This window comes from Wyeomyia smithii, chromosome 2 (assembly GCF_029784165.1).
Source record: "Wyeomyia smithii strain HCP4-BCI-WySm-NY-G18 chromosome 2, ASM2978416v1, whole genome shotgun sequence".
Taxonomy (NCBI): domain Eukaryota; kingdom Metazoa; phylum Arthropoda; class Insecta; order Diptera; family Culicidae; genus Wyeomyia; species Wyeomyia smithii.
Genome location: NC_073695.1, coordinates 88,061,952 through 88,081,162, shown reverse-complemented (window position 1 = coordinate 88,081,162; position 19,211 = coordinate 88,061,952). Strand labels below are relative to the sequence as shown.

The following is a 19,211-nucleotide window of genomic DNA, read 5'->3' as shown; positions in this document are numbered from 1 at the left end:
TTTATTTCTAACTATAAACATTTTGAAAAATGATAAGTTGAATATAGAGATGCGTTTAAAAAGAGCTTTTCTGATTTGTATGAGATAAGAAATCATTATTTGCTGTCAAAATGTATAGTTATCACACAAAAAATTAATGAATTTTAAAAATGTACGGAAGCTCATTTATTTATTTGAACTAATTTAACTCACAAAGATCTGGTTAAATGTTGAGCGAAATAAAATAAAAAAAGAAAAATATTTTTATAAAAAAAACAATGTTACTTTTTAACAATTTAGTTTATATAGGTAGAGGTACCTATGATAAACCATGAAATAATATTCTTTCATTAGATTGTATATTCCGAATCTAGTTATCAATTTATCGCAACTCGTCCATAGACAACTTTTCAGTAGAGATTGAATGGGGGAAAATTATATACACAGATTGAGATAATGTTATGAAACATCATTATGTCATTGAAATGCTTCACTTTTTTATGACATGCTATCGAATGTGTCAATTGGTTAAACAACGCTCGTTAACGTACTATGACTGCAATAAAATTCAGGGGAACTTTCACAATAAAACACATATTTCCTTTGGTTATAGTTATTTAATCAAGTTGAATTTACATCGCTTCATTACCTTTTAAACCCCGTTTCTTCTAGAGCTCGTAATAAATGCGTGCCTTTTTCTTTTATTTATCACGCTCAAATTCCATTCCCATGTGTCTCCATGGCAGTAAGGTAATCACAAACGTTTCCAAAAAGTTCAAAGAGTTTTCTTTCATATGCTGGAGCAAGAAATATCCTGGAAATAGCATTAAAAACAATACTTGTTCAAAGATCGACAAATGATGATTAGAAGCATAACAAGCGCGTATTGCCAGATTTGAAAATTTCGCTTTAAAGGCAAATTTAAATGAGCGTAAAGCCTAACAAATTAATCATAACCGGTTGGTTGTCCTTTGGATTGAGGGTAGGTACTTATGTTGATCGACTGAAACGATGATAAGTGAATATTTTTTTCCTTTTTAAAACGCGTGATTAGTTTTTCCCTTTTCAAAATGCGTGTTTTTCGTAAACTTGCTACTGTCATCCAAATCTATTTCGAGGGTGCGTAATTATCTTGACACCAATTATGTTCAAGTTAAAAAAAAACCATTCAAATATGGCTCAATGTTGCGAATTTCCCAAATCCAGCCAGTTGAACTGCCGCACAAAAAGAGGCAAAATATCAACCCTGAAATGTGTTCTGTTCTGCAAAACTGGCTGCGACGTGACATACTGGTTATTGGGTTTGGTTTGCAACTGCACCGGTCCTAGTTATTGCATTTGTTCTGGAAATAAACAAAAATGACGTTGACGGACTCCATCCTCGCTCTTCCTTCTAGACTTGTCCGTTTATTCCCAGGCTAAGCGGACGGAAGGCTACTCAATCTGACAGGGCCCTTCGTTGTCACGTCCATGGTAGCCGGTAGCCTCACTGCACTGCACTGCAGCAAAGCCGTACTACTGTGCGTGGCCAAACGAACAGGCCTTGGATTCAGAAAAGTGCACCAGAAACTAATTTATCTTTTCTCGTCCATGTTTTTCTCATTCATTTCAGGACGCTCCAGCTACCAATCCCGACGGTGCTGTGTGCCGAAACAGAACTGAACAATTGCAGCTATAGGTAAGTGTAATTATCTGCTTCAATGTTAGTACAAGTACTTAAAAAGTGTGCAGAATTTGATAGTGCTTACAGCCAAGTTAAATTGTGGTACTCCATTAATGCCGCTCAGGGATCCAAATGTCTTCTGGGAAATAAAACGAACGAACCATCAACTGTAACGACTTCGGATGGCTTCCAATAGCATTAAACTTGTCCCCCAAATTGGTGTTTTCTTGTTGTTCGTTTTCCAAACTATACACTGTCTTCTCATCATTATTTTTCGTGTTTACCAGTTTGTTCGTCAAAATTGCGATGAGCTAAAAATAGTCTGTATTGAATTTATTGGAAACGATTTATGGTTGACAGCGTTGAGGCTGATTGCAATTGATCCTTACGTATCGGGAGGAGGGCATCACATTCACAAACCCGGGAGCGTGGGATAAAATATCAATTTCAAATTTATACTGCACTAGCCCAGCTTCTGCTAGCTGGGAGCAGCAGTTTACAATCTTGGAAATGGAGAAAAACTAGTGACAAATGGAACGTTTTGTTCAAGTTTTTGCTTGCCACTCTTGAATGCTTCGGTAGAAAATCGTACCTCTTTCTTCCATCTATCCTTTTTAGCGCGTTTGGCTCTGGGAACGGAAAACTCTCTGAACCGTTGAGCAAGAATTCGCCAGCTTTCTACAGGGTTTCCTTATGCTGTATGGTCCAACTGTGGATTGTTGCTGAATTCCGTCGGATTTTACAGCTGGCTTCCAGCTGCAATCAATATAGGGTGATAATAAGAATAAAATATTAGAACAGAGCTCACAGCACTGCAGAGGACCGTACTGTTCAGATGGCTCTCACAGGCAGTTTGGTACCGTGGATAGATAGCTGGCTCCGGAAACAGTACGCGCCGGTATGTTCGCTTTTCAGTCCTAGTCGCACGAAGCTGCCATTGGCAATGCAGGAAACTCTTTGACATTCGAGAGACACAAACACCCTCAGTCGAATCTTTGTACTGTCAATCAACCAGAATGGATACGCCACACCGATTCCATAGTCTAAGCGTAGGTGAAATAGTAGCAGTTGCCCTACTGCACCAGCTAGGCACTCTCGGTACGAAGACAGCGGGTCTTTGCCTTCACGATGAACCCTTTATGCTGGTATATACGTAGGTACGTATAGCATCGTGGCAGGAAGGAACTTTTGTATTCAGGAGAGATATAAAAATAGAACGATTCACTGTAATATGTCTTTGCCGGGTGCTTCCTTTCACCACACTCGGGATAGTAAAACCATTTTATGGGCATGGTGTAGGTACTCTCGGAAAGCCGCGGGAGTTTTCATACCGGCTTAGACCAGCAGCTAATTCACAGGACAAAACCCGAGGTTCATTCCTTTCATGTTACTATACAAATAATAGTATATCTCTATGTCTTCAGTACACAGTTTCAAGAGCAACTAGGCTGGATGTCATGAGTACAGGGCAAGTGTTAAAATTCTTCGATGTGAAATATTCTTTAGCCGTTAATCTGCCAAAATTAAATTGCTGTTAGCTTTTCAATTTTGATTTACTGGTTAGTTATATCAAATGAAACTTTATTTCATTGATATTGCTGATTACTAAAATGAAATAAAACACAAAAATTTAACTGGTATCAAAAAACTCAAAGAGAATAGTCCGTTGTGGCATATTGGACTTCCTCTCGATCTCAATCTGGTGGAAAACAGATATGAGGTCTAGGGTAATGGAATATATTGCTCTGCCGAATTGATCAAACGTTGTTATTTTCCATGTCTTAAGCATCGCCGAGGCTTTTGAGAAAATCGGCATCCTTCGGAAGGTTTCTAATGCATGTTATTTTTTTTCCAAATTGATTTCGTATTATCGGTAATCTTCTTTCGTTCTAATTTTATACCATGAAACTTTTTAATTAAATTGAACAAAAACTGTTTCATCGACAGTGGTTAGATATTTGAAAAAATGACAAATCGTAGGCTAGAACACAAATATTTTTTCATTTGAACGGCCACTGTTCTTGCTCAGGTTTAAACAAATCTAGATAAACATTTCAAAAGGTCCTATCTGTTTTCATCGTTTTTCCGGAGCGTCTTTTTATTTTGGCAACGGTTCAGCTTTAGTAACTCTCCCAAGCGTGGTTTTCATTCAGAAGGCTAGAGTGATCCCTCCACTATCAACTTGTGCAAATAACGTGTCATAAAAGGTGTGTGATAAGTTGTGGTGGTTGAATGAAAGTGATCGATAGAAAAATCGATCAAAGCAGATAGGACCTTTTGAAATGTTTCTTCAGAGATAACTGAAAGAATGGTATTCCCGCTCGAATGTTAATCTATATCAATTCATTGTTTCTAAACGGCCTTTCGCTAGAATGACAAGAACACGAGATGTGCAACATCTCTTTCAGTTGAGCATCAACAGGTCTCGACGAGTTTAGATAGTCAGGCAACATATTTACAAAAAAAAAATCAGAATGAGATCTGACAGATGTTTGCCTGGTAGTTTAAACTTGTTATATTACACTTCTCAATTGTTTTTTTTTTTTGCTACGTGACGATAAAATCTTCTCACAGACTCCTGGGAAGAGACCTCAGGGGTGGGGTTGGGTTTGTGAGGAGTGGTGCTGGGTTAGGTACACTCTCTCGCATCAATTATACTTCAAAAGATGCATCAAAACGTAAAAATGCAAAGCTTGCTATGTTTTTCGCAACAAAGATTCGCTATTGATCAACATGACATAAATGATCTTACATTAAAGTTGTTTTGTTCCATGATTTTATAAGTTTCTATAAGTTATAATTTCTGCAACAAATTTTAACTGCCGTGTGTGCAGAACAAATGGACAATTCAATTGGTGGTAATCTTGCCGTGGGATGTTTTGGGAACGGTAGAAAATCGAGAATTACTTGTCAAAAGTAATTTTTTTGGCTGGAGAAATTGAAACCTAATTATCATAAATTAAAGTCTGCTGTATCATATAAAAAATAAAGGTCTGATGTTGTTTTAAAAGTTAAGTGAGAATATCAGAGGTATAGTAGGTTAAAATATTATTATTATTTGTTTTAAGCACCTTTTAACTATTCGTCATTCTGGTCCGTAGGTTAAAATATGAATTTCAACGGCAAAAACTTTTTTTTTAAACACCATTGAACATAATCAGATAGCTCAGTAAGATTGAGAAATAGCTACCTAGTGTCTTCAGCAAAGTTTTTTTGTTGTTATTTTGGAAAACTTTGCCAAAGACGGCGATAATAAATATTGATTTTTAGAGAAAATACTCTTTTTATCTCACTTGTAGGGGGATTAATCACGGATCTGTTAATGTCCAAAGAAGGATCTTTTTTTACTCTAAAACTTTCCTGAAGACAGTATTGCTCTAAAATGTAACGTTTACGAGAAAATGACTTTTGACCACCTTCCCAAGTAACACACAAAACATGTTAGAAAATGATTCACAATGACAGTAGTCATATAAGAGCGCATTCGAAAACTTGTGTTGTTGTTTTCTTGCTCTGGAGATATTATTTTATACCATCAGTGTATTTCATAGATTAATAAATAAAACTACCTTTGCTTGTCTTTGAAATGTGTTCATGATGTTATCAAAACAGTACAGAAAACAACTTAAAATAGAACTATTGTGAGAAGTTGTTCTTCGTCAGTAATTCAACCACACTTCTAAAACAAGCTCGTTTTTCTGGTTTTGGAGATGTTTTTCAATAACACGAGTTCAGCAAACAAAAACTATGACATGAATGGCACTTGTCTTCAAGATGTCTTCCAGATGCTTTCCTTATTATAATAACAACTGTATAAAAATGTCCAGCCGATGCAGCCGCGCCAGTTCAATATTACAGGCCCAATAATAATTTGCGTACCTGTAAAGTGCTTTTCCTCTGGTTGGTCTTAGTATTCAGCAGCCAATTACTTGATCATATTGTTATTAAAATTATTTTAACGATTTTAATCAAACTATTTGAGTTGGGTCAAAATGCGCCATGAAAATGTGAACAAAACGCTTGCAGTCAATGTCACGCCAATTTTTGTTACCGTATATCTAACAACGTTTTCTAGTTTTGTTATATTTTATGTCTAGATAACGTTTAAACTATGCGAAAACTATTTTAAAATTCAAGCGACAGAAACAGTTTATTTCGAAAGGTTGAACATTGTTTTTTATCATCAATTTATAATTAATTAAGAAAGCCGCTGACGAACACAATTTTCGATCTAGCTGCACTGCGCGTAACAATACATTTGCGCATGCGCTGGGTAAATGTTGTCATAGCAACACATTTGCGCTTGCGCGCTAGTGTGGCGAATTCTGACCCACGAATGCGCGAGATTTTTTATTCCACTAGGTCAGTGCAGATCAACCCAAGAAAAAAGAAACGACATTGCGATTTACTAGGCAAGTAAGAAAGAGATGCCAGATAGTTCTTTACGAACTAAGCTCCTGCGGTGTTAGGCTAAATTGAGACTCTTCGCAATTAAATGAATCAGCAACCATTCTGTAATTAATAATCTATTTTTTATTGATGGATAAATAGAAAACCGTATCTAATGAATGGCGCACAAGTAAAATGCAATATTTCACCATGAAATTTGACGCGCACGTAGAACTTTGTATTAAAAGCGTCAAATAGTTGATCTACTATTGTTGTTTATTTTTGGTGAATATTCGATACGCCATAATCACTATTTTTTCCTTCGTAGTTCCTAATATAAAGCAGCGTTTTATGCTAGCGTCAACGATGTATTTATTAGTTAGCAATTACAACTTGAAAATAACTTGTTTTCCATGTTTTTTTACCGCATTGGTACTTGAGATGTATTTTGCAGCTTCAGTCTAGCAAGTTGGCTTGCTTTCAAGAAGTTATATGATATACTAAATATAGCACCAGTACTTGTTCTAGTAGTTTTCCATTTTTGCGCTTTTCTGGTGATAGAGATGTCATAGAAAAGGTAATGTCAACTGAAATCTATAACCGAAGGTTGTGTTGAAGGAGTTATAATAACTGTTCTATAACAACGTGTGTTACTTGGGTTTTTTCATTTCTGGACCACAGTGCGGCATCACTCTAAGATTACGAAGCGCGCAGGCTATAGAATTCCAGCTGGCACTATTAATCGCGTTTCTTACGGCCTGGCCACCGATTGCGCAATAGCGAATATCCTTCATTTTACCCTGCTACCCGATCGTCTTAGTGACGGAGGAAATACTAATAGCTCAACCGTAGACCTGTCTTCATGGAAGTTGAATTAGTTGCTTGTCACACCGGTTTCACACTCGGTGAAACTCACAAGTCTACTGAGGACTACCGTCTTAAGCACCGCTGTGTCTAGCAGACAGATTTGTTTATAAGCCGATGAGTCACCTGGTGGCTTTCCAGTCTTCGACAGTAATACCAGTCTCTGTTGCTTCCACTTGTCCGGGAATAGGTAGTAGTCTAGGCATTTCTTCACGACCACTCTGAACATCCAAGGGGCTACCTTTATGGCCATCTTAATGGTCAGGTTCGGGAATCCGTCTGATCCCGGAGTCTTGCTCCACCTTTGGGGAGTTTGCGATTTCAATGAGTTCATCATCCGTTACCCTTAAAGCCTCCCCGACTTCTGCGCACCTCTCTGTTCACGGTGACTCAATAGCCGGAGGCCAGGAATTTTTACATCGCTGGTGATTGCTCTGCCGAGGATGAGGCACCTCTGATCTTGGTCGTTACAATCTTGTTATTAGGCTCTTGAGCGTTTCCTTAACGAATTTTAATGCTTCCCCGCGCTCCGATCTTTGCTCATCGATACGCGTGCGTTGCATCTTCCGTCTTTCACGGAGTCATGTACTGCCGAGGTCGGTTATCGTCTCCGTCCACCAGTATGCCGGTGGCCTTCCATTCCTAGGGTGACGAGACCTAGGCATGGTGGAGTCAGATACCGGCAATGCTATACATCACATGAGTTGATCAGCACTAGAGAGGACTCTCCCCCTTCCGGGATCCCAGCTCATTACTTCCTTACATACATCGGCATGAAAATGCGATGGTGCCTCGTGTCCACATTGAAGTTGACCGACTGGTGGTCGCTATCAGTGGTAGCGACCATCGTTTACTCTCCAGTTCGTGATCAGTCCTGGGCTGCTGAACGTTGTGTCGATGATCGACTCTGGACCGTTTCTGCTGAAGGTGCTTTTAGCGTCGATGTTGGCCACGTCTTAGTTGAGCTTCGCCAAAGCTTCTAACAAAATGTGGCCCCTCTAATTCGTGCAACGACTCCCTACTCGAAGGTCCAAACGTTGAAGTTACTCGCCACCACCACCGGCGTTAAGCCCGTTGGGTCCACGGTTACACGAACGACCGTCTTGTCGGACCTTTTTTAGACCAACGCGGTGGAGCAGAGCAAATGCAATAGAATACTCCATCCATCTTGGCAACCCCGTAGTCTTCGTTCGAGTTCGACACAATTTCCTGGACCAGAAACCTGCTTGTCGTCCATATCACCGCAATCCCGGACCTATCCTCTACCCAGTTACCGTTTCCAGAAGGGATGCGGAAGGGGTCCGATACCATGGCAATGTACGACAGCGACTCACTGGCTGCTTGGAATAGCAGCTGCTGTGCCGTGAAGCAGTGGTTCAGGGTTAATTATGTCACCTTCACGCCTGCGATTTAGTAGCTGGCTTACTAGCTATGCACATGGGGCCATTTCCCGGTTCATACCAAACTGTTAAGAGGTGCCTCGCATTTCCACGCTTTGTGGCCTGCATCACCGCATAGATCTATCGGGTCGTTTACACGAACATGATTCATGTTCCTTCTCGCAGCAACTGAAGCAAACAACAGGCTGTTGGAAGATGCCCAATGAGGGCAGTGATCAACCGACTTTTAGCTTGGATTTTTCCAGGGCCTTGCTTTCCTCAGCGGATGGGAGCCACCTGGATCGGTTAATTTTGAGCAACCTTGCTCCCACCGCTTTCGCATCTTTACGGAATTCTAAGATCATTTGGGGCCATCCACATACCACGTGGACAGATTCTTGACGAGACAATTGTTACGTGCAACAATATAACAATACAACAAAAATATCGTTAATTAATAATGATCTCACAATCCACTTTCCTATTTTTTCTCATCAAGTCCAAAATTAAACATGAATCTTCTCTTTATTAATATTACTTCTAATCAAAGAGCTAAATAGCATTTTTTGAGCGTAAAGATTTATGACAGAAGGAAACAGTCACACGTTTTGATCATTCGGTTTTGCAGCGCAACAAATAAATTCTTGTAGCTTCAAATCTTCTTCGTGAAAAAGTCAAATTTGATACAAGGGCCTTACGATCGCTTACCTGTCGCCAGTAACCAACAGGCTACAACTCACTTTTGAAAGTTAGACGAAACACTGTACAGTAATAATACACTAGTTCGTGAACATGCCACAGGTTGAAACATATTGGATATTAGCCAACTTCTCAATTATTTTGGATATTAGCCAAAATCGTTTCACATTTGCTGCCTTCCCAAATGCATTTTTTGACAATCGGCTTCCGTAGAGACCTTGCTTAGGGTGTGTACCATCACGAGAAACTGTTTTCTCGATTTTGGTAAAAATGGCATATTAGCCAATTTTTGATTTATGTGCAGAACAGGTGGGCTTAGTTCGATCAACTTCCGAGAGCTTGCTTTTTCAGAAATTACCTCGTTCGCTTTGCGGTCGGTTCTGTGGAACGGACCTCGGCAAACGATAATGCAATCATTTGTGTGATTTAGACACGCATTTTCGGCTTTTCTTAAGCATCTCTTCCGCCATTTTCGCTTGTTCCATGAGCGCGGCGTTATTCACCCTCGCACTGTTAACGCAGTAGCGTCGCAATAAAAGACTCAGTTTCAAATAATTTAAGATATTGCTACGGCAATCTGCAAACTCGATATGGCATCGAGCTATGCCGACAGTGCTGCCACCCTAGGTAGCATTTCCATCTCGGCTTGTACTGTCGTTACTAGCAGCAGCAGGTCACCGGAACCAGATTTATTATTAGGGGTAACTTCAGGTGTACCTGCCTTGCACCCCTCTTCAACCGCATCTGTTGACCTTGGCGGAGATCGCTGGATGCCAATTGTGATTTTAGGCGTCACTGCCTTTCCACGTTGGTTTCGATTCAGACCGCTGGATGTTGCCATAATTGGAGCCCTACGTATCGGTCCCAATAAGCGGGTTACTATATTAGGATGATGGAAGCGACCCTACTCGCTCCGTCAGAGATGCTTACGGGTACCACGGCTTTTACGGGAAGTTGACGGTCCAGCGTCCGATACCCGACCAACTGCTAGGATCGAGACTATTCGTTCACTATCAGGTGACTCATATCTAGCGTGCATGCCTTCGGTGGTTGCCAAGTGCCGACTCGTGTGGGCATGCTGCTCTACCAATAAGTTACCAGCCTCCAGGTCGGAGCGTTGCTTGCTGTTCGAAAAAGTCGCCACTATTCAATTCGGTTCATGGATACAGCTCGCTAGTCTTGTCTTCTGTGGAGGCGCCTTCGGAACTTATAGTCTTCTCTAAATCCTCATCTTCTAAAATACTTAGTCTTCGACACGTTTCGGCCAATCCAATCTGTTTGGCTTCAGCCTTTAGTCTGATGTACGTCTTCCTCATCTTCTCAAGGGTTCGTGCTACGATATAAATGGCATCGGCGAAGCCAAAGAGATAAACAGACCTCCGTTTCACTCGTGTCGCTATTGCACCCCCCCCCCCCTCATACGTATCACATCTTCCAAAGCAATGTTAAATAGCAAGCACGATAGTCAATTACCCCGCCGTAACTCTCTTCGAGATTGAAATGGAATCGAGAGTGTCCTTGATACTCGAACTACGCATATCACCCGAGAATCTGCCATAGCTAATCTCGATAGATTGTATCGTACGCCGATTTCAGGCCGATAAATAGATGGTGTGGGGTACCTGTTTGTACATACAAAACCATTCTGCCAAGAAGTTTCTGGTCGCTGCCATACACCGTTGAGTTATTCGACATCATACAAGGTATTGCTGCAACAGCCGTTTGGGCTCTCTTACAGGTATAGTAGATATGGCTTCCAAACGTGAACTTGTCGTTGAACATCACCTCTAAAAACTTTGAGTCATACATCTACAACAAGAGCTCCTGGATGGAACCTTACATTTCTCTTTCTTCGCGATTGAGACGTGCTGCTCTAAGATAGATATGGAGATAGCTCTGGAGCTACGGAGCTAGGGGAAAAATTTGCTGCTAAACACCTGAGAGACCAACCTCAGGTAGTATGGGGTTTGACCCACTGAAAACCCTTCAGTCTCCAGTCCTCTTCCCGGGACGCTTCAGGAAGCAGCTTTTCGGAGCGTGTCGGTGGTCAGCCTTACGCCTGCATTGCAGCTATAGGACTATTTGAGAGGCGGCTGCACAAACCGCCCTTCAGATGTTCGGGTCTTCACACATACTCTGGACTAGGTTGTTCAGAGTAATAACTGGCCCGCTCACTACAGTCATGTCGCTCTGCGCACGCGCAAAACGAGGACATACGAAGAAGACATGTTCAGCAGTCTCTTGCACTTCCACGCACTCAAGTCATATGGGGGCTCCGCATGCCCGAACCTGTGTAGGTACTGCCTGAAGCAACCATGACCTGACAGAATCTGTGTCAGGTGGATAATAATTTCTCCATGGCGTCTCCTGACCCATCCGAATACCACCGGAACAAGTATGGTAGATAGTGCTGCAATAGCCATTGAAGCCCTTTTGCAGCATAGTTGACGTGACTATTAAATGTGAGCTTATCGTCAACCCCCAAGAGCTTCAAAGATCGCTTTGAGGTAATGGTGCAGTCTCCTACTCTGACCGCCGCCTGTTGCTCTGATGTGCGGTTATTCACAACCGTTACCTCCGTCGTATGGTGCGCTAACTCCAGTTTCCTATAGTGCATCCAGTGTTCAACCTTGCGTATATAGTGCGCGGCCCGACCCTCTCGATCGGCTCGCTGTAGACCTCTAGCGTTATGTCGTCTGTAAAGCCGACGAGCAAACTTGAGTTTCAACACCCCGTCATACACGACATTCCACATCACCGATCCCAGGATAGAACCTTGAAGAACTCCTGCGGTGATTGGGACGCACTTCTGACTCTCCTCTGTGTTGTAAACAAGTACCCGGTTCTGGAAGTGATTTTCCAGAATCTTGTACAGCGACACCGGTACATGGACTCTCCTGAGCGCAAGCGCTATGGAGTCTCAACTCGCGTCATTGAACGCATTCTTTACGTCAAGCGCGGCGATTGCGCAATAGCGTATTCCTCTTCTCTCGCGCTGGAGTGCTACCTCCGCCGTCTTGATGACGGAGAGGATAGCATCCAGCGTGGACTTGCTCTTCTGAAAACCGAACTGGTTACTTGCAAGACCGTTTACACCCTCCTGTACCTGTCTATTGAGGATAATCCTCTCAAGCACCTTGCCCGCAGTGGCCATTCTTAACGTGTAGCGTGATAGCAAATGCCGTCTAGCTCCAAAGAGAACTTTCTATTCCTAGGTTGGTGAGTCTTCGGCCTGGTGGTTTCGCACACCCACGTTAGTATGGCAGCCTATTGATCAGCATTCGAACAAAACCAACTGTCCTCTAGCGCCGAACACTCTACCCACCAAGGTACTGCGTAACCTCCTAAACCGGCGACCTTCTCGTCGTCTATATAATCGCAGGACATACTGGACCAAACTGCCACCCAGTTTTCGTAGATCTACGGTTTTGTTTCTTCTTCTCCTTATCTGGAAATATCCGTAGAAAACCGTAAAAATCCAAACAGTCTACGGATTAACAAGAAAGACAGTTCTAGTATCTCTTACTCAGCGGCTGCTTGGTATAGATATATATATATATATATATATATATATATATATATATATATATATATATATATATAAATATATATATATATATATATATATATATATATATATATATATATATATATATATATATATATATATATATATATATATATATATATATATATATATATATATATATATATATATATATATAAATATATATATAAATATATATATATATATATATATATATATATATATATATATATATATATATATATATATATATATATATATATATATATATATATATATATATATATATATATATATATATATATAAATATATATATATATATATATATATATATATATATATATATATATATATATATGTAGAGCCAATGGCTCTTTAGGTCCTACTAAGAATAAACAAATTTACTAACTTCTTGACGGTTCAAGATTCAAAATCAGTCAATAATTGCCGAGCACTCACGTGCGCAAATTGTTTAACCATTCAAAGTGCGAAAGATGCATTTAACCTCTTATTGTCACTTCAATTGCTTCGATTATCTGTCTTCACCATTTACATACCAATATTTCACAAGTCAAGATGTCAAATTTTGTAGATGATTATGATAAATGAGTCCAGAAATCAATCGACTTCTGACATTAAATCCAACTCAACCGAAATCTCACCTTTGGGCATGGTAAACTAACCTCATTTAGTGTTAGTGTTACACGGTAATAGTTACTTTGATTTTTATTTCAATAAATTTTTTTCTGAGCATAAGTTCAATTTCCTACAACTTTTCTTCTGGTGTCATGGTTGAATTAATTTCAGTGTATGAGTATGAGTTTGAGAATAGTCGAGATGAAAATAGCATGGAAAAATTTTGTTGTAAAAATAACAATGGAGGACACAAATTCTCAATTATTCAAATCATGAAAATTGTACAAAAAATGTTTAAAAATTTTTTCTCAAAAAACATTGGAATTTAGTTTAACCCATAAAAGTAAACTTTCTATGAAGAGTGAATCAAAAGCAAACAAACAAAAATAGTTCAACAGTGTTTAGAAAAACAATTTTACTTCTGTGACACCGGTGGTGATGTATTAACTCAATTCAAACATATTCTTGTTAAAGAACACTTATCTGATAAAGGAAGCCAAAATAACTAACAGAAAATTTAAAAAAAAATTGAAAATTCCAGGTGATGAAGCAATTTTTTTATTTTCTACTATCCTTGTCGATACTGAGACATTATTCACTATGAGATATTGTATGTTACCTTTCATATTTAAGCACAATTTCAAAACACCAACGATGTACAAATAAAAGCATTCCTCCAAATCAAGAACCTCCACCTCGAGCTTCGACCGAGTTAATATAAGTTTATTGGATTGTAAGATGCGAATGCCGTTACAATAAATATCTTCAATGGCAAGTGTTCTTATTGGTGAACGAACTATCCAAATACAAGTTACAACGCCCACAGAAACTATTTACGATCAACAACCTTCCCTGCTGCCAATGTCCAATGTGATCGGAATCGCAGCTAGCCCTAAATTCTCTCGCGTCGTTTAGCTTTATTTTGCCGAGCCCGGTGACCACAATATGAAAGCAATAAACTTCAACTTAAGAGCTTCCGGCCAGCGAGGAAAAACTTATCTCCCGCTCGTATTGATTTTCCTTACGGCCAAAGCGAGTGCCACTAGCTAGCTCATCGCGTTCAGCGCCGTTATCGCTGCCGAGCAAAGAGTAAATATTTGACCGAAATGGATGACGTTTGAATGGCAGGCGGTTCATGATTGGCCGCCAGGCACCGAACGTCTAGATAAAATTGCCAAATTACTTTATTCGACACTTTGGCTACTGCTTGGTGATTGACGGCGGCAACTTTAGCTTTCATTAAACTTTTGACGAAATCCGTGGAAAGGTGAAAATTTAATTTTGCGGTGCCGTTATTGCGCAAATTTGCCACTTAATAGTAATCCTAGTAGAAGTGGATGGTGCTTCTATTAATATTTTGAAGTTATAACAATACTCACACTAAAAAAAGTACGTTTATTATTGTATGCGGTTTTTTTTGCTCAACATTAAAAAATATAATCCATCGTGTTTAAACGCTTATTAATGGCTTTCGTTCGGATTTTTACAAGTTCTGTAATTTTCTGTGGTCTTGACGCTTCGTTTGGCAAAAACGAAAAGGAGTTTAACTGCTGTTCGGAGCAGTGTAATCCAGCAAAGGCAGAAAGGAGATTCAATATTTTCGCGGGCAGGAGCAAGAAAACTTTTATCGTTTCGACATCGCGAGCGATGAAATAAATTCCAGTAATTTCAAATCAAGCGTAGATTTATTGTTTCGAAGTGAAGATGTCTTCGCATCTGCAAAGGAAAACTGTTGGGGGTAGGCAAAATGCGGGAACAGATTACGTCTGCAACTTTTTACGGCCCTCCAGAGACAACTGCGGAGGTGGTTTCGAAGTGAAAGAATGGTGATAGGTAATTGTTACTTTTATTGCAGACATTGGAACAAAATGATTTAGAGCAATAAACGGCCGCATTCCGCTTTACGAGTGATGGAAGTCCGGATTAGATTTACTTAGTTGAAGTGTACCGCAAAACACAGTTTTATAACCTTTATGCAAAAGTTTTTTCGAGTTTTTGTGTGATTTAGTCTGACTTTGGTTGCGCTCCTGTATTCAAATAACTTCATTTTCCAATAAAACCTTATTTAGACGTCCGATTGATTTATATTTCCTGGAACTTCGGAATGTTTTCCAGTTTTGACATTGGAATGTCCAGAAAATACCAAGCCGCATCTGTTACCGGAATACGAAAAAACACCAACTGCAACGGAGCGTAGCAAGCAGTTGAAACTTATCAGAATGAATTGCTTCTCCAGATGGTAACTGATCGTTACGGTCCAGTGGTTCAAGAAATTATTCAGTTGCAAAATTAAAAGCGTGCACGATAATCATTTCCAGACTCGATTTTTCATCGGACATCACCATATACGATACGTCATAAGAGTAATAATTTTCAATAACAGCAACAACTACTAATCACCACGCTGATACTTTCATTTGTAACACTCTGTTCGAGAAGTCAACGAAGTTAGCTTCTTAGGCTTTCAATCTAAATATGTTTGATTTCACTAGAAACGATTTATTGCAGCCGGCAGCCTCGGACGTTGTGCCACGATGGGGACACAAGCTGCGACGGCATGCAATAAATTGCGCTCAACATACAAGGTCATTCTGGTTTTACTAAACATTCTACTTGGCATCAGCTCACATTTCAGGCTCAGTATTTTTGCTGTTATTTGTTTGCCCAATTCGAGGTGCTTTGTCATTCGAGAGAGGGCACTTTTCAGTTGCGCGACTGCTCGTGGAGGTTATGTTCAAGTGAAACTGGAACAATCACATGCTTACATAACACATAACTGTGTGTGGTTATCCATCATTCGTCACTTCGGGCATGTGTTGACACTGGCAATGAATTGGATGTGGAAGTACTACTGAAACTTGTGGCTCATGATTCGCTTGTCAAACGGCAGCTACTGTTTCGACTTTTGGAATGCATAGAACCGTTATTGAATTTTAGCATTGCCATCCGCTCTAGTAATTGTAACACGAGCGGAATGATTTAACCTACTGCTATCTCTATACCTGCTAGAATTCAACAAACAGTTAAAAGTTGAACGGCACGTACACAAAAGCACGGCATGAAAATACCACTCTAACCAATGCCGCATACCGATGTGGGGAGACCCAGTTCCGCAGTATGTCGCCCGTTACAACCGACGTTTTTCCGGTTTTTGCCGTAAAAATAAACGACTGCACTGAGTCGGTGGTCAACTGAGCATATTTTTTCGCGAACATTTTTTTATTCCGCGGGATATACATTTTTGCAGGACTGGATTTTTTTTACGATAGCTCTGTGCAAACTTTATATCTTTCGATGGAAAAGAGTTTTTACTCTTCATTATACTGTTGTATTGTTAGAAGTTAGAATTTTAGAAATTGAGTTGAAAAACTGTACTTATTTAAAAAAATATTTTGCATATCTTGATCGACGTTTTTTGCTCTGTAACCTTGATGGTAGACCATTCACTGCAAATTTGCTCAGAAAGTTTCAATAGACTGCAGCTGTGGCACATTTTGAGGATTGTATCCTTTTGGAATAAACCCGATATTGCCTTGTCGCAAATCCGCTAAAGTTGCATTAGCATAGTGTGACAATGCAAGGTCTGGCCAAAACACTACTTTGTCACTTTTATGGTACTTATATTTTAGGTTTTAAACCCATTTCATGCAGATACTTTTTCACCGTTTTCGAATCAATCAGATACAGGGCCGGATTTACGATTGTGGGGGCCCGGGTCCCAGTTATAGTGGGGGCCCCAAAATAAAACAAAACTGTTTTTTATCGTACGAGTTAAAAGCATTTATTTGCTATTGAAAAATTACCAAAAATTTGTTAGAATTTTTTCTTAAGCCCTATTTAGAGTTCCAAACGAAGTGAAAATCTCATACAACATGTTCATTTTTTCACGCTCGTGAAAAATGCAACCTGCAAAAATTTCACTTCGCTTGGAACTGTGAACAAATTCAATTCAGCGAAATCTATGGTTGTGGATCTCATCTTTTTCACTTGGGTTTATTTCTTTCACGCATGCAAGCGCTAGTGAGTTTCTATTCTGTCAGTTGCAGCCAATTTTCACTTCGCTCGGAGTGTAAACTCGTGAGTTTCGCTTCACTTAAACTATAAACTGCAGGGTGGTGAAATACCTGCGTGTTCCACAAACGGGTTTTCACGACAGATTCCACAAGCGAAAATTTACGCTTTTTTACTTGTCAAATTCGAACTGTAAACTATGCTTTACGAGTTTTTTTGCAGAAAACTTATTAATTAAATAATCAACATTAAACATCTTCAGTATACTCGTACTCGAAACTTAATAATGATAAGTTTGACTGCCTTTCATTCTTCACAGTCGCATGCAACCTATTTTAATAAGTTTCATCTTCAAATTTTTTTCTTGATACCTGAAAAAAAAACTACCGCAATTTGAAAAAAATACGATCCACAGGCAAAAATTTGCACACAATTTGAGAAAGACTGCGCAAAATACTCTAGGCGTTTAATGCGCGCTGGTTCGATTCGAATGGTGTGTTAATGTGTGTCGTTCCAAGAGAATCCAAAGTGAACTCTTACGGATGTAGTTGTGATATTGGCGCTCGCGAAAAAATAACACTGAAGGAAAGTGTCAAATTGAAATGGTCTGTTCAAATTTTCTTACTGTAAATCGAACTTTTGATTAAATCTCATTTTTAAAGAGAAAATATGTTTTTGTCGACTTGTGGGGGCCCTAAAAATGTGGGGGCCCGGGGCCCGGGCCCCCTGGGCCCCCCCATAAATCCGGCTCTGATCAGATATTTATTTCCCAGCTTACGATATGATTTCACCGACCGACCAGGCTTTTCCGCCTTCAATTTCGCTCGAAATTTGCTCTCTTGCAAAGTGTATTTTCTCCCGGAACCAGATTTTCTTTTGAAGGTATTTCCATTCTCGAAGAGTTTGACAAAGTTTTTTTTATATCCAAGATCTTTAAAATAGTGAAACACTGCACTTTTAGATTTTTACTTATTTCGCTCACAAATATTGAAAAATAATTTACGACGGTCGTCTTCCGACAACTTCTCAACTAAGCGTCACTTGACAGAATCGACTGGTCGTGTTACCAGTTATATAACAGTAGATCTTCATTTTGTGGAAAAGGATTTTTAAATTTATGCAGCACTTCGGAATCGAAGACCAATTTAAAAGTTATTCGGATTTTTTCCTTACACGTTTATTACAATAAATTACAATAAATACAATAAATTTGCTTGTTCAGTGATTTGCCTATTTTAAGTCCCATCCTCTCCCCTTCATTTTTTCCGAAATATATTCAATTACACTCGAATGATTTCATTTACACTTGGTGATGTTGTACATGTACTGTTTTTTGTCTTTCTCCTAGAAAGGTATAACAATCACTGGAAAAACCAAAGGAATAAAAGTGCTCCAAAGGGTCGAATCTCGTATATCAATCGACTTAGTTTGACGAGCTGAGCATTTTCTGTATGTGTGTGTGTGCGTATGTGTGTGTGTATGTGTGTGTGTGTAACGCTCTCCCAATCTCACTCAATTTTCTCAGAGATGGCTGGACCGATCTTCATGAAATTAATTGCAAATGAGAGGTATAGTTGCCCCATAAGACCCTATTGCATTTCATTGCAATCGGATTTTTAGTTTAGAGGTTATGTTTAAAAATGTGAAAATCACGAAACATCATTATCTCAGAAACTACACAATTAATTTTAACAAAATTGGTACCAAATGAACGAGCTACTTGAAAAACCCTTAACTTTTGAGTTTCATGAAGATTAAACGTGTGATTCAGAAGTTATTTAAAGAAACGTGTTCTGGAGAGTGTTTAATCTCACTCATGTTTCTCAGAGATGGCTGAACCAATTTCCACAAAATCAGTGTCATTTGGAAGGTCTAATTACCCCATAAGACCCTATTGATTTTTTTTTGCAATCGGACTATTACTTTGCCTGTTATGTTTAGAAATGTGAAATCTAGCTATGAAAAGAAACATATTCCGAAGACTACTTAAACTCACTCACTTTTCCCAGAGATGGCTGAACCGATTTCCTCGAAATCAGTGTC

The 19,211-nt window shown here is 39.4% G+C and overlaps 1 protein-coding gene across 11 annotated transcripts in view; it reads left to right on the top strand.

Moving 5' to 3' along the window:
• Nucleotides 1-19,211, top strand: part of LOC129725472 (potassium voltage-gated channel protein Shal) — a 520,683-nt gene that overhangs the window by 327,391 nt on the left and 174,081 nt on the right. For 10 of the 11 annotated variants that reach the window (XR_008728092.1, XM_055681351.1, XM_055681350.1 and 7 more), the window contains one exon: nt 1,592-1,657. The exons of the other annotated variant lie outside the window; for it this stretch is intronic. The gene's annotated coding sequence lies outside the window, so the exon portion shown is untranslated. The remainder of the gene's footprint in view (nt 1-1,591; nt 1,658-19,211) is intronic. 11 annotated transcript variants of the gene reach the window in all.